The 11,475-nt window shown below is 46.0% G+C and overlaps 1 pseudogene; it reads right to left on the minus strand.

The window, feature by feature from the left end:
* Positions 1 to 736: 736 nt before the first annotated feature.
* On the minus strand, positions 737 to 1,126 carry LOC123400497 (annotated as a pseudogene).
* Positions 1,127 to 11,475: the final 10,349 nt, after the last annotated feature.

The raw sequence follows: 11,475 nt of genomic DNA on the forward strand, positions 1-11,475 counted from the left end.
CTGAGATGTTTTGCCTAATGTTTTAATCTTGTTACACACTATAAAACATTTGTTAGGAGGCACCAGCACGCCAACAGCTTTGCCGACTCCTGGGTCTTACCCTCAAGTCTACAACAAGCAGTAACAAGGTATACCCAGCTTTGTTGCTCACACTCCCCCTCTTCCCTCCCTCTCTCTTCCTCATAAATTCCCATCTATTGATAGATCTCTCTCTCTCTCTCTTTCTTTCTCTCCCCCATCTTCGTCTCTCTGTTTTGTAGCTGCCAGTCCATTAAGGAATGGCCATAAAGAATATTTTATATGGCTACATCCAAGGAAGCAAGAACATGGTATTAAACCTGATGTTTTTTGTGTGCATACTTGATTTTCTTTTTAGTTGTTTTATTACGTTCTCTCTTCTTTCCTTTATCATAGAACTGAAAATATTCACGAGAAAAAAAAATGTGTTCCGACCATGGCTTTCTTCTATTGAAAAGAGTACAACATGCTTCGTTTGATCACCTTTGGATGATTCCTTCAGTTTGGGAGATCTACAGCCGCGACAATTAAAATATAACAGCGCAATAGCTGCAACTGGAGCGGCTGGACAAAAAGATGTACACGCAAGTGAAAGTAAAACTTTCGTGAATGAATTTCTAAAATCTTGCCCGGTATACTAATCGTCAACGGAAACGAATCACATGCCGAAAAGAGAGCAATATAACGAACGCGCGGACCAGACGCCACGCAATCGCGCTCAAAGTGTTCGGCGAAATATGGCCAAGAGCTGCGCGTCAAGAAGCGAGCAATGCAGAAGGTTTGATTGGACCAAGAGATCCCCGACAATCACCTGATCCACCGTCCCTGTGTCGAGCGCCGGCCCGCTGCCGAGCGCGACGAACCTCCTGGCAGCCTGGAGCGCCCGGAGCAGGTCGGCCACCCACGCCGCCGCCTCGGGCTCGGCCGCGCCGGCCTCCCCAGACTACGCCTCGGCGACCTCGGCGACGGGGTGCGTGAGCAGGGACACCTTGCGCGCGAGGCGGAGGCAGTCGGCCTGCAGCGGCTCCGCGGCAGCGGCCAGGTCGGCGGCACCCACGGCCGCGATCTCCCGCACGATCTCCGCGGCCGCCCCGGTCGTAGCCGCCATCGCGACGCCCCGGGTCAGGAGTCCGCGCGGAGGACGGGAAGGGGAAGCGGCGGGGAAGCTTAGGGGGGAGGGGGCATGCCAATCTCCAATGTCAACGTCGCACAGTAATGTAGGAGCGATGGTGGTGGTGGTGGTGCGAGGGAGCTCTGCTTGGGAAATCGCAGCGCCTCCTCGTCGTTCGTGACCGCGAGAACAGGTCGTCCCTGCCGTGCGACCACACCGAGCTCTCCCGACGCAGGCTGCGCCTGAACGCGCTGGGGAGGGGGCGGCACCAAGCGACGCGGGGGCGGGGCCGGCACCGAGCGGCACGGGGGCGGCCGCGAGCTCGCGGAGCAGGGGCGAGGGCGGGACCTAGCGGCGCCGGGAGCGGCGGCTAGCGCGCGGGGGCGGGGGCGAGGTCGGGCGATCGAGCGGCGCCGGGAGCGGCGGCTAGCGCGCGGGGTCGGGGCGGCGTCGGGAACGGCGGCTAGCGCGCGGGGGCGGGAGCGGCGTCGGGAACGACGGCGGTTCCAGCCTAGGGAGGGTTAGCGAGGGGAGCGGTTCCAGCCTAGGGAGGGTTAGCGGCTAGCGCGCGGGGGTGGGGTGAGGCCTATGGATCTGGTTTTGTTGAACGAAGTATGAGGCGAGCGATGAACTAAGAGCACACACTAAACAATCGGAATTGCACATACATTACAAAAGGCAACAACTGCAATCAAAGTTCGAGGCGAGGGCCATCAGCCAGCATCGCGTGGAGGGAGGTGCAACCTGGGTGCGGAGGAGGAGAGAGCCGGGGACGATGGGTCCAACCACAAGAGCCAGCGGCGGCGGGGCCGCACACCTACTTATCGCCGGTGAGAGACATGGATTGGCCGCGCGGGGCATGCGGCGGCGAATTGGCAACCGGGTCGGTGAGGTGATTTGGGTTGGAATCTGGGCGGGAGCGGAGGGAAGGTTGGGTTCAAGTGACGGCGGCCGGAGAGATGATGCCCTCCATGGCACGCGGAGGCGACGCGCAGGGGCAGAACAGAGAGGTTTCTCTCCGGAGGGAGATTGGATCGTGGGACGTGTGTTAGTGGGCTTGTGGCTATTTCTGTTTTCCCATTTTATTCGCCGGCTCCTATTTCTAACGCTGGTTTCCCTTACGTGAACCGGCTGTTTTCTTTGGAGTTGGATCGTGCGACAGGAATTTTGTTGCGGGGGTGATAAGGGGGAGGAGGTCGAACCATCACCACGACGGCAGATTCTCCTTTAATAGTAGAGCCATCCATGCATCGACTGTAGAAAATGTTATTATCACCATCTGCAACAACAACTGAGAAAAGGAAAAATAAGCCAAATCGTTAACTTTACAATACCCCTAGGTGAGAATTTTGTTAAAACATGCGTTGCCTTTGTATGGGTGTTGGAATTAAAAACCATAGCCTTGATTACTTCTGAAGCATAACACTGGCTTCTATTTTTTTTCTAAATTTGCCCACTTCTAAATACTTAATTTAATATAGAATATGTTCCTTAACATATGCAAGATACAAACTAAACATCGATAATGATGTATGAGGCTTGATTTTGACTAATATAGATATGGATCATCCATGGAAATGTACTGAAAAATGGACACATATGTCACTACGCATACCTTAACATATGACACACCAAACCGCTCATTGCAACGACAGTACATATACTTGAAATTGTCCATTGAGGAAGCTCCTTTCAACCCGCCGGAATTTAATTGAAAGAAAAAAACCATTCATGAATATGTACAGGAATCTAGAGGTTAGTTTACTATAAAAGCTGTAAGCAAACATGTATATGTGCAAACCTATGATAATCAAACTACACTATAGATTCCCCCCCCCCCCCCCCCCCCCTCCACACATACAAGAGAAGTAGAAGCATGTCAGAGCACAACGAAGATAACTGAAAATCATATGAACGAATTGAACATATAAACCAATTTTGACAGTGAGTCACACCTATGCAGTCACATAGTTTCTTGGATGCAGAGAACATTCAAAAGACAATAGGTGTTACTCAACAAATTGAAGACTCACCTCATAGGTGAAGCTGCAGTAACACATAGAGAGGTACTTGTATAGACTGCACAATTATGTTCAAAGCTAACGAATTTAACGGAGCTACAAATTTCCCTATCATAGGCTTAATTTAGTGCCCATGTAAGAGACTCAAGCTTGTACTCCTTGTAAGCTGGAACGGTCAAATGCACTTCTCGTCAGTGTAAAAAGAATTGACAGAAAGAGAAACTACAACAGGCAACACAAACAAATGATCCCAACTTTAGAAATGTGTGTAAGACGAGATGTTCAGACGAGATATGTGCAAGACGACATGTTGCTCACCTTTGTCGGCGAGGATCGTCCGAAGATGGTCGCAAAGACGACGCCCGTCACGCGACACCAGACGCGGACCGACCGCAGGCGCCGGCCTAGCCGGCGCTTCTGCCGCCGCAACCTGTCCAACATCGCCAGCTACTGCCGGTACGCCGCCTGGAACGCGGCGAAGAACTCGTCCTTGAACGAGTCGGCCTTGAACCGCACAACGCGTCGAGCACGCTTGCGTGTCAGACGGCCGGGTCCTGGACTTAGAGCGCGAGGTGGAGGACGAGATGCAAGTCCCGGGCGCAGGGGAGGGTCCTATCGAGGGCTGCGAGGAAGTCGAGGGTGTGGAGGCTGGCGTCGAAGTAGTCCTCGACGAGCGCGAACAGGTCGGCGCACCCGCACACGTCGTGCTTGCTGGCGAGGACGACGCAGACCACCTCTTAGTTCATCTCTACCAGGCAGCCGGTGACCTCGCGGAGGGAGCGGATGGACATGGACCGCACTTGCACCCTGGTGGCCGCCGCCGCCGCCGCCGCAAAGCCGCATCAAAGCTCCGCAGCTCCGGCTCCGCGGCGCGCAACACTCCGCGGAACACCCATGATGAGATTGGATCGACGGGAGTTGGGGCGACTACAACGGAGGAAGAACAGGAGGGTGTTGGAAAGAGTTGGGGGGTGCGTGATGGGTGAGTCGGTCGTGGCAATTCCAATTTTTTACTGTGTGCGTGATTGAACCAGTTGGTTCTCTTGTTTACTTTAAAAAATCGGTTGGAGGAGTTAGCGATAGAAAATAATCGGTGGGATGAGTTAGCGATACGTGGAGGAAAAAAGAGGTTGAACCATAAATCTGGTTTTCTTTACTGGAGTGTTTGGTTTTTGGAGGGTTGAAAAAAAAAATCAGTAATAAGAGAACGTGGGTGGGAGGCCGAGCGAACGAAAGATCGAACCATCGTGGAGGTTGAACCATCACGACGGCACATCCTACTTTAATAGTAGAGATATAACAGGATATGTGCCCTCTTCCTTAAGGATGTTACTTAGTGGTTGTTTGGATAGAAAGTATTAACACTGGGTTTTAGGAAAACAAGTTTAAAGCTGTATTTTTGCTTAAACGGGTATTACTAGTTTTTCTCCGCAAAACCTATTTAAGAAAAACGTTGTTTGGATCAGGAAAGCATGAAACCAGCTTATCTATTTCCTTGTTTGGAGAACGATTGACCTTGACAACTTCTCTCCCGTGAGCTCGTGGCCTTCCCAAAGCTGGTGGCCACTTTCCCCAAAATTTGGCCGGACGGCAGCCTCTGAATCTCCGGTTCGGTGCCGCCGTTTGCCTCCTGCCACCACCAGCACTTCCTAGCGGCTCGCCGTCCCTCTGTACAGGTATTCCTCCTCCATCCCCATCTTCAAGATGCGAGAACTTGCCTCCACTCCGGCATCGACGAAAGGGCGCACGCGGACATCGACGGCCGCTCTCCGACGACCCCTTGGTCGCTACGTCTATCGCCCATTATCGGCTCCTGTACAGGGTCTCTATGCCTTTTCTAGTGAGCCTGCCGGAGGCCAAGAAGAATGACCTGTTCGTTCACCTCGGACACGTCGTCGTTAAGTACAAGCTCATCTGGTGGATGCTCTGTTCGTCCTCGATGCTTGAAATGTGAGTTTTTTCCCGTTAACAGTGCCAAAATGTTACTCATTTTGATATTTGCAGTCCCCCTTTGCTTCAGTGATTAAGTTTATTTTTTGTACCAAAGTTGTGTTGATCTGCATTTCTCTCCTAGTTGTTTGATTTATATTGTACAAGCTTGATTTTTCCTACTGCAGTTCAACAATCTCACGAATGCCAATATGGTAGTAAAAACAAAAAACTAACAAATTACGAATGTGACTAATCTTTTGGAAAGGATTGTCTATACAGAAGTAAACACGCAATTGCTACAAATCTGGTACTTCAATTTCGAGGTTGCACTCGTTTCCTCAAAGCATGAACAATTGCTACTAATCTATGCGACTAATCTCTAGTTTCTGATTATTGACCTTACCTGCACGATGATGAAGTTGCAGATTGAATGCCTATGATGCAAAGAAGTGGACGAAGGGAGCCTTGTCTTCCAGCAGGGGTCAGCAACCGGCGATCCGTGATCTTAGCCTACCGCCGACGGCCAGGGCGATCACAACAGGTGGTGGCGGCCAGCCATGGAGGAACAACAAAAGCTAGGTGCCAGATTGGTTTGGCCTTATTTGGATTACCAGCATCAGGTATATATAGAAGGGATGAAAAAATAGGCGTGGTGGCAAGGTAGAATTGGCGCCAGGAGGTGGCAGCGGCAGCGTAGAATTGGCGCCAGGAGGTCGCAGCGGCAGCGTAGAATTGGCGCTAATGAGTTTGTTGAGGAAGGAGCGGAACAAATAAAAGTCAGTTACGTCGAGTTTTATGTAATCATGTTTTCAAAAAAAAAAGGTATTAGTTGTTTTTCGTAAAACGGGGCTTCGTGGCTTTGTGGAAATAGAGTTTTCCTTATCCACGTATTTGTTGGAGGTACCAAACAAGATTTTAATCTGTTAGGCGGTTAGACGATTTCACGGGAAACTAGTTTAGCTAATCCTGCATATCCAAACAAGGCGTTAAGGAGGATTGTAAAACCTCTTTTGTGGTAATGTAATGGCTTTCTGAGCCTTTTCTAAAAAAAAAAGTTGATTGAAAGCAAAGAGATTTAGAGTAAGAGGCTTTTATTTTACACTCAAGACAAGAGCACGGTAGCATTTCTTCTCACTCCAATATTTGAGAATGAATTGGATAATATAGGCTCCACATTTTTTTCCTAAGTTTTTGGTAAAATTTGAATTTCAAGTAAGTTAGAAGTCAGCTATCTGCCTCTGCTCTGTGTTCAAGTACTCTTGTAGGTTAGGGCATTTGCAGTGCTACATGGGTGAGCATACCTTGTGTACAGATTTTTACTCAAGCTACATCAAGCCCTATACCTCTCGAGTCATTTCATTTATACTCCTACATACCTATCTATTATAAAAACAATTATAAGTTGTAGGGATGTTGACGCAATATGCATATATTTTTTATGTTTGATGGACTTCAAACCAAAGTTTTCCCTCCACTTCACTTGTATATTTCTTTAACCAATACCGATGACTTGTTCATTGTATTTCCACAGGATGGTAGTTGATTTCACTAGAGATACTACAAAAAAATTGGATTCCAGTGTTTTCACCATATTATGTTGATCTGCACCTAGCGTGCTTTCTCTCCAATTTATGCTTTGGTGTCAGACATTATATGTTGGTGACATAATAATTGAGAAAATTAGCATATTTTTTGTACAATTGTTTTTTTGTCATTTGTTATCGCTAGCGTGTTGCCAGTTTATCATGGATCACGCTACTAGCATTATTGTATTGGCCAGTGGCCACTATTTATTTATGCATCTATTCAAGGAATATTGTACCTTCCATATTTTCTCATGTATTTGTACTCTGCTTTTTTACAAAAATTCCTACTATTGTGTTGTCAAAATAGATGATCATAGCAAAGCACGAATTCAGTAGCTTATTATGACTTACAGCTTCAGCTATATCCTCAAAGCAAGTACTGGTGCTCTATTTTATATTCTTCATTTCTTTTTGTCACTCAATTTGAAACAGCTTGGTTTTGTTGCTAACTTGTATGTTTCTTCAATCATATATTTACAAAAAATACTATTATTCTACTAAGAAAATCACGGGCGTAGCAATGGGCGCCAACATGGTCTAGTCTAGTAGTATTATATGGCAATGTTACAACGTGCAGGATACAACATATGTATACGTGCAAGAACTCGTTGGGAAGGACGTTCAAGCTAGTACTAAACTCACTAAAGACATGAGAGGGTAAACCCTTGGTGAACCAATCCACAAATTGTGAGCTGGATGGAACATGAAGAACACGAGCCTCACCAAGTGCCACATGATCCCGCACAAAATGAAGATCGATCTCAATATTCTTCGTGCGTTCATGTTGAACCAGGTTGGAGGCTAGGTATATGGTCGAGACACTCTCGCAGTGCACAATGGTTGCTCTAGTGGGAGGCCGCCGTAGCTCATGTAACAATTGAAGAATCCAACCTGATTCGGCAACACAAATAGGAACACCTCGATATTCAGCTTCCGCGCTTGAGCAGGACACAGTAGGCTGGCACTTAGAGGACCACGAGACCAAATTTTGCCCAAAAAAACACAAAATCCTGAGGTAGACTTGCATGTGTCCGCGCATTCGGCCCAATCCACATCCGTTTAAACGAATAAATCAAGAGAGGAGTGCTTGTAGAGCTGGAGACCAAAATGAGAATGCATATGAAATGTCTGAGAGAGTCAAGGTGGCGTATTGTATATCACCGGCGATGCTGCGACAGGAGGTGGGATTTTGCAGCGGGTTGCCATCGTGAGCATAGAGCTTGGCACAAGTGTTAACGGGTGTGGAAAGTGGTTTGCAGTTTAGCATGTGTGCCTTGTCAAGGATCTCGGGGGTGTATTGTTATTGACTCAAGAGTAAACCAAAACTATTGGGTGTGACATTGATGCCAACAAAGTGGTGAAGATCCCCTAGATTGGTCATGGGAAATTCATTCTTCAGCGATTGTATGATGAAATGTACTGTGATAGCAGCAGTGCTTTCTACTTTCCAGCGCTACTAATAGGCTCCTACCAATAAGGTTTTTCCTAGTAGTGTGGGTATCCATCTCTAGGTACTGGAAGGTGGCATTGGGAGGTGGTGGGTTCTCAATGAGATAGGTCACACCGTAGCAGACGAGGACCATCGGGAAGAACACTTTCCACTTGTGGTAAATGTGGTTAGCCGGGTTCGGGAGAAACTTGATATGGTTGGATATGTGATCATTGAATATGGGGTGGCGAGCAGGGGGTGCCGGCGCCGGCGGCGTGTGGTTGCCAATCAAGAGAGGGGAAAATTGGGGCCTAGAGGAGGCGGAGGTGCCGTTGAAGAGAAAGGGTTTGGTGTCTGGAGGGTTGGCAGCCAGAGCACTAGTGGGGGTGGTGCCGATGGCGATGGAGACGGGCGAGAGAGAGCTTAGAGAGGATGCAACATTGGTTGCACCGAGGAAGAGGAATCATGGTCATCGGCCATGGCTAAGAGCCTAGATATGTGATACCAAGTTGAAGAGTGAAACATGTCTCATATTGATTCGGTTTGGGAACAACCCGGTTACATACAAGGCAGGCTCTCAATCGTAGTCATGCAGGCCTGGGGCATCGGTTAGATCCTGTAATCGAGGAATATTACATGACAACTTTACAACGTGCAGGATACAACATGTGTATACGCTAACATGTATGAATGGAAACAAATAATATGTTCGTCGATATATTTCTTGCAGTTGTGCATCAGTGTGATTTGCATGAGATAGTTTCTTATACATATAGTTCCGCTTCCATATAACCCCCTCATTTAATGTATAAAGGATAATATAGACATTTAACAAGTCGTACGTACTTCCGTATGTATGATGGATCGTCCACCGAAATGTATACACTGTCCAGGGACAGAGCCCCTATTAGACCCGTGTGCGACAAATAGTTGAGGTTTCTATAAAGGAAATACAAACGGGCCAGCCCAGTTCGCGGGCTTATAGTGAGCACAAACGATCAATAGTTGGTAATTCCCTAATAGTGTGTTGGGATGCCTCTATTGAAGACCTCTGTATTGAATTAGTTTCAATTCCAATTCGGGGAGAAAATTATAATGGACATGAATACGAATACATATGTTTGGATGCTCATGAAATTGGGCCATGGAATCGCAATACCAAATCATGTTCGGATGACAAACCATGGAATTGCATATACTCTGTGGTTTATGCATCAAATCAAGATATGTACAATAAATCTCTAACAACAATAATAATTATGCAAAGATAAACTGGAACATTGGCTCGGTAAGGAAAGAAAGAGAAAGAAGGAGATCCAGGGGAGGGGAAGAAGAAGATGGAAGAGGAGGGGGAAGAAGATGGCAGAGGAGAAGGGGAAGAAGGTGGCACGCGGTGGAGGGGTTGCGCCAGCAAGCGAGATGGAAGGTACACCAGCCAGCAAGATTGCTGGGATGAGGGTGTTGCGTCAGCTAGATGCAATAGGGACGCCGCCTCACGCGACGGAGGAAGAAGCTCAGCGGGGGATGGAAAGGGGCGGCAGCTGCGAGAACTTGAAGCTCCGTCGCCATCGGAGAGGGGAGCGGGGAGGATGGCCATGGCCTGGGGATCCATACCTCCACCGCCGCCGGCTGGGACTTGCGTCCTGCATGGGAAGGAAAAGGCAGGTCGCGAGGGAGACCTGTCTCAAAACGTTATCTTTTGCGAGACCTCCGTATCTGAGGAGGGTTGCGTGCGTGAATGCTAAATCGGCTCTGTATCTGCCTAGTTTTGGTTCGTCCTTTCGGTATACAACAAACATTGAATTGGTAGATAGTCAATACCATATCCAATTCAAAGGATCTAATTCAAATATCTGAACGCGGTGTAAAATTAAAAGTCTAAAGAGAATCTAACTACCGACCTCCCGGTGGATGGTACGCTACTCGCTAATCGAGTTGGCTAGAGCGGATGACTAAAAATGCACCGCTAGCTTTAACTTACTAATACAGCAACAGATCCATTTTTTGTACAAAAAATCAACCTTTCTTGAAAAATAAACGTATACAATATTTCTTACAAAATGCAAACACTGTTGAATAAAATTCGAAACTCTAAAGAAATTTTAAAAACATGAACAAGTAATTGAAAAAGGGAACTGTGACAAATTTTGCTACCTGACCTTTATTTGTGAACTGTGAACAATGTTTTAGTTTAAAATACACATTGAACATTTTTTAAAATATACGGTGAAATTTTGTTTTAAATGCATGATGAACAATCTTTTTTATCCAGAGTAAACAATTTTGAGTTATGCTAAATATATTATTAAATAAAATGACTTTTTTTGAAACATTAACATTATTGAATGCCTGAACAAAAAATGTAAATGATGAATATTTTAATAATACACAATGATTTTTTTGTTCTCATTTCTGTTCACCTTTTGTCTTTTTTTATTTTTATTTTTCTTTTCATTTTTTATTTGTCTTTTATTTTTGTTTTTTTGTCAAAAAATGTTTGCGCTTTTCAAATTTTATCGAAATTTCATAAAATGTTTGCTTTTTCAAATTTTGTTCAAAAATACAAATATTAGCATTCTAATTTTTTTACAAGTATTTTAAATAAATACTCGTGTCTTTCTAGTTTTCTTAGAATTTCAAAACACGGACATTTGCTTAATAGAGCAAACAAAATTTTCAACATTAACATTTTTTAATTTTTAGATCATTTTCTGAAAAACACTAATGAATTTGGACTTTCACAAGAAATTCAGAAAAAATGATACCATTTTTTTTAATGTCCCCAAACAATTTTTGTATACGCAGAGAAAAAACACAATTCTAAACGTAGGGTGTGTGTGTAGGCGAGAACGCTCCGTTTTAGGGCACTCGCTTGTATGCCAATCCAAGGCACCGTGTCAAGTAATTATGGTGTGCTATGAATTTTGCATTTTCTTCATTTTTTTGGTCAAAGAAAAGGCGATAAATGGACGAATGTGGCACAACTTCCATATGGTGTATGAAATCGTTCACGCATGGCCTGGAAGTCTACCATGGCATGCACGTCTTGTTTCAAAAGTTGAGGTCATTTTAAGAATGTCCAAAATTAGACCATGTCCAAAAAGTCCTTGTAGGCCAGAAAGCTCCGTTCGGGAGCAGTTTTTTTTCCGAGGTTCGTCAAATGACCCATTTTTTTCATAGACTTGTCTGGCCAATTCAAGGCCATATACCAAGTTGTTTGGGCTTTCGAGCAGTTTTGCCTTTTTTGGAGTTTTCTCGGTAAAAATAGGTCGATAAAATGGTTGGACGTATCACAATTGTGTATGGTGTGGGAATTTGTTCAAACCTGACATGGATGCCTACCATGGGGCATGCCCCACCTGGTGGCAAAAGTAGGGA

The sequence above is a fragment of the Hordeum vulgare genome, chromosome 1H (genome assembly GCF_904849725.1).
Source record: "Hordeum vulgare subsp. vulgare chromosome 1H, MorexV3_pseudomolecules_assembly, whole genome shotgun sequence".
Lineage (NCBI taxonomy): Eukaryota > Viridiplantae > Streptophyta > Magnoliopsida > Poales > Poaceae > Hordeum > Hordeum vulgare.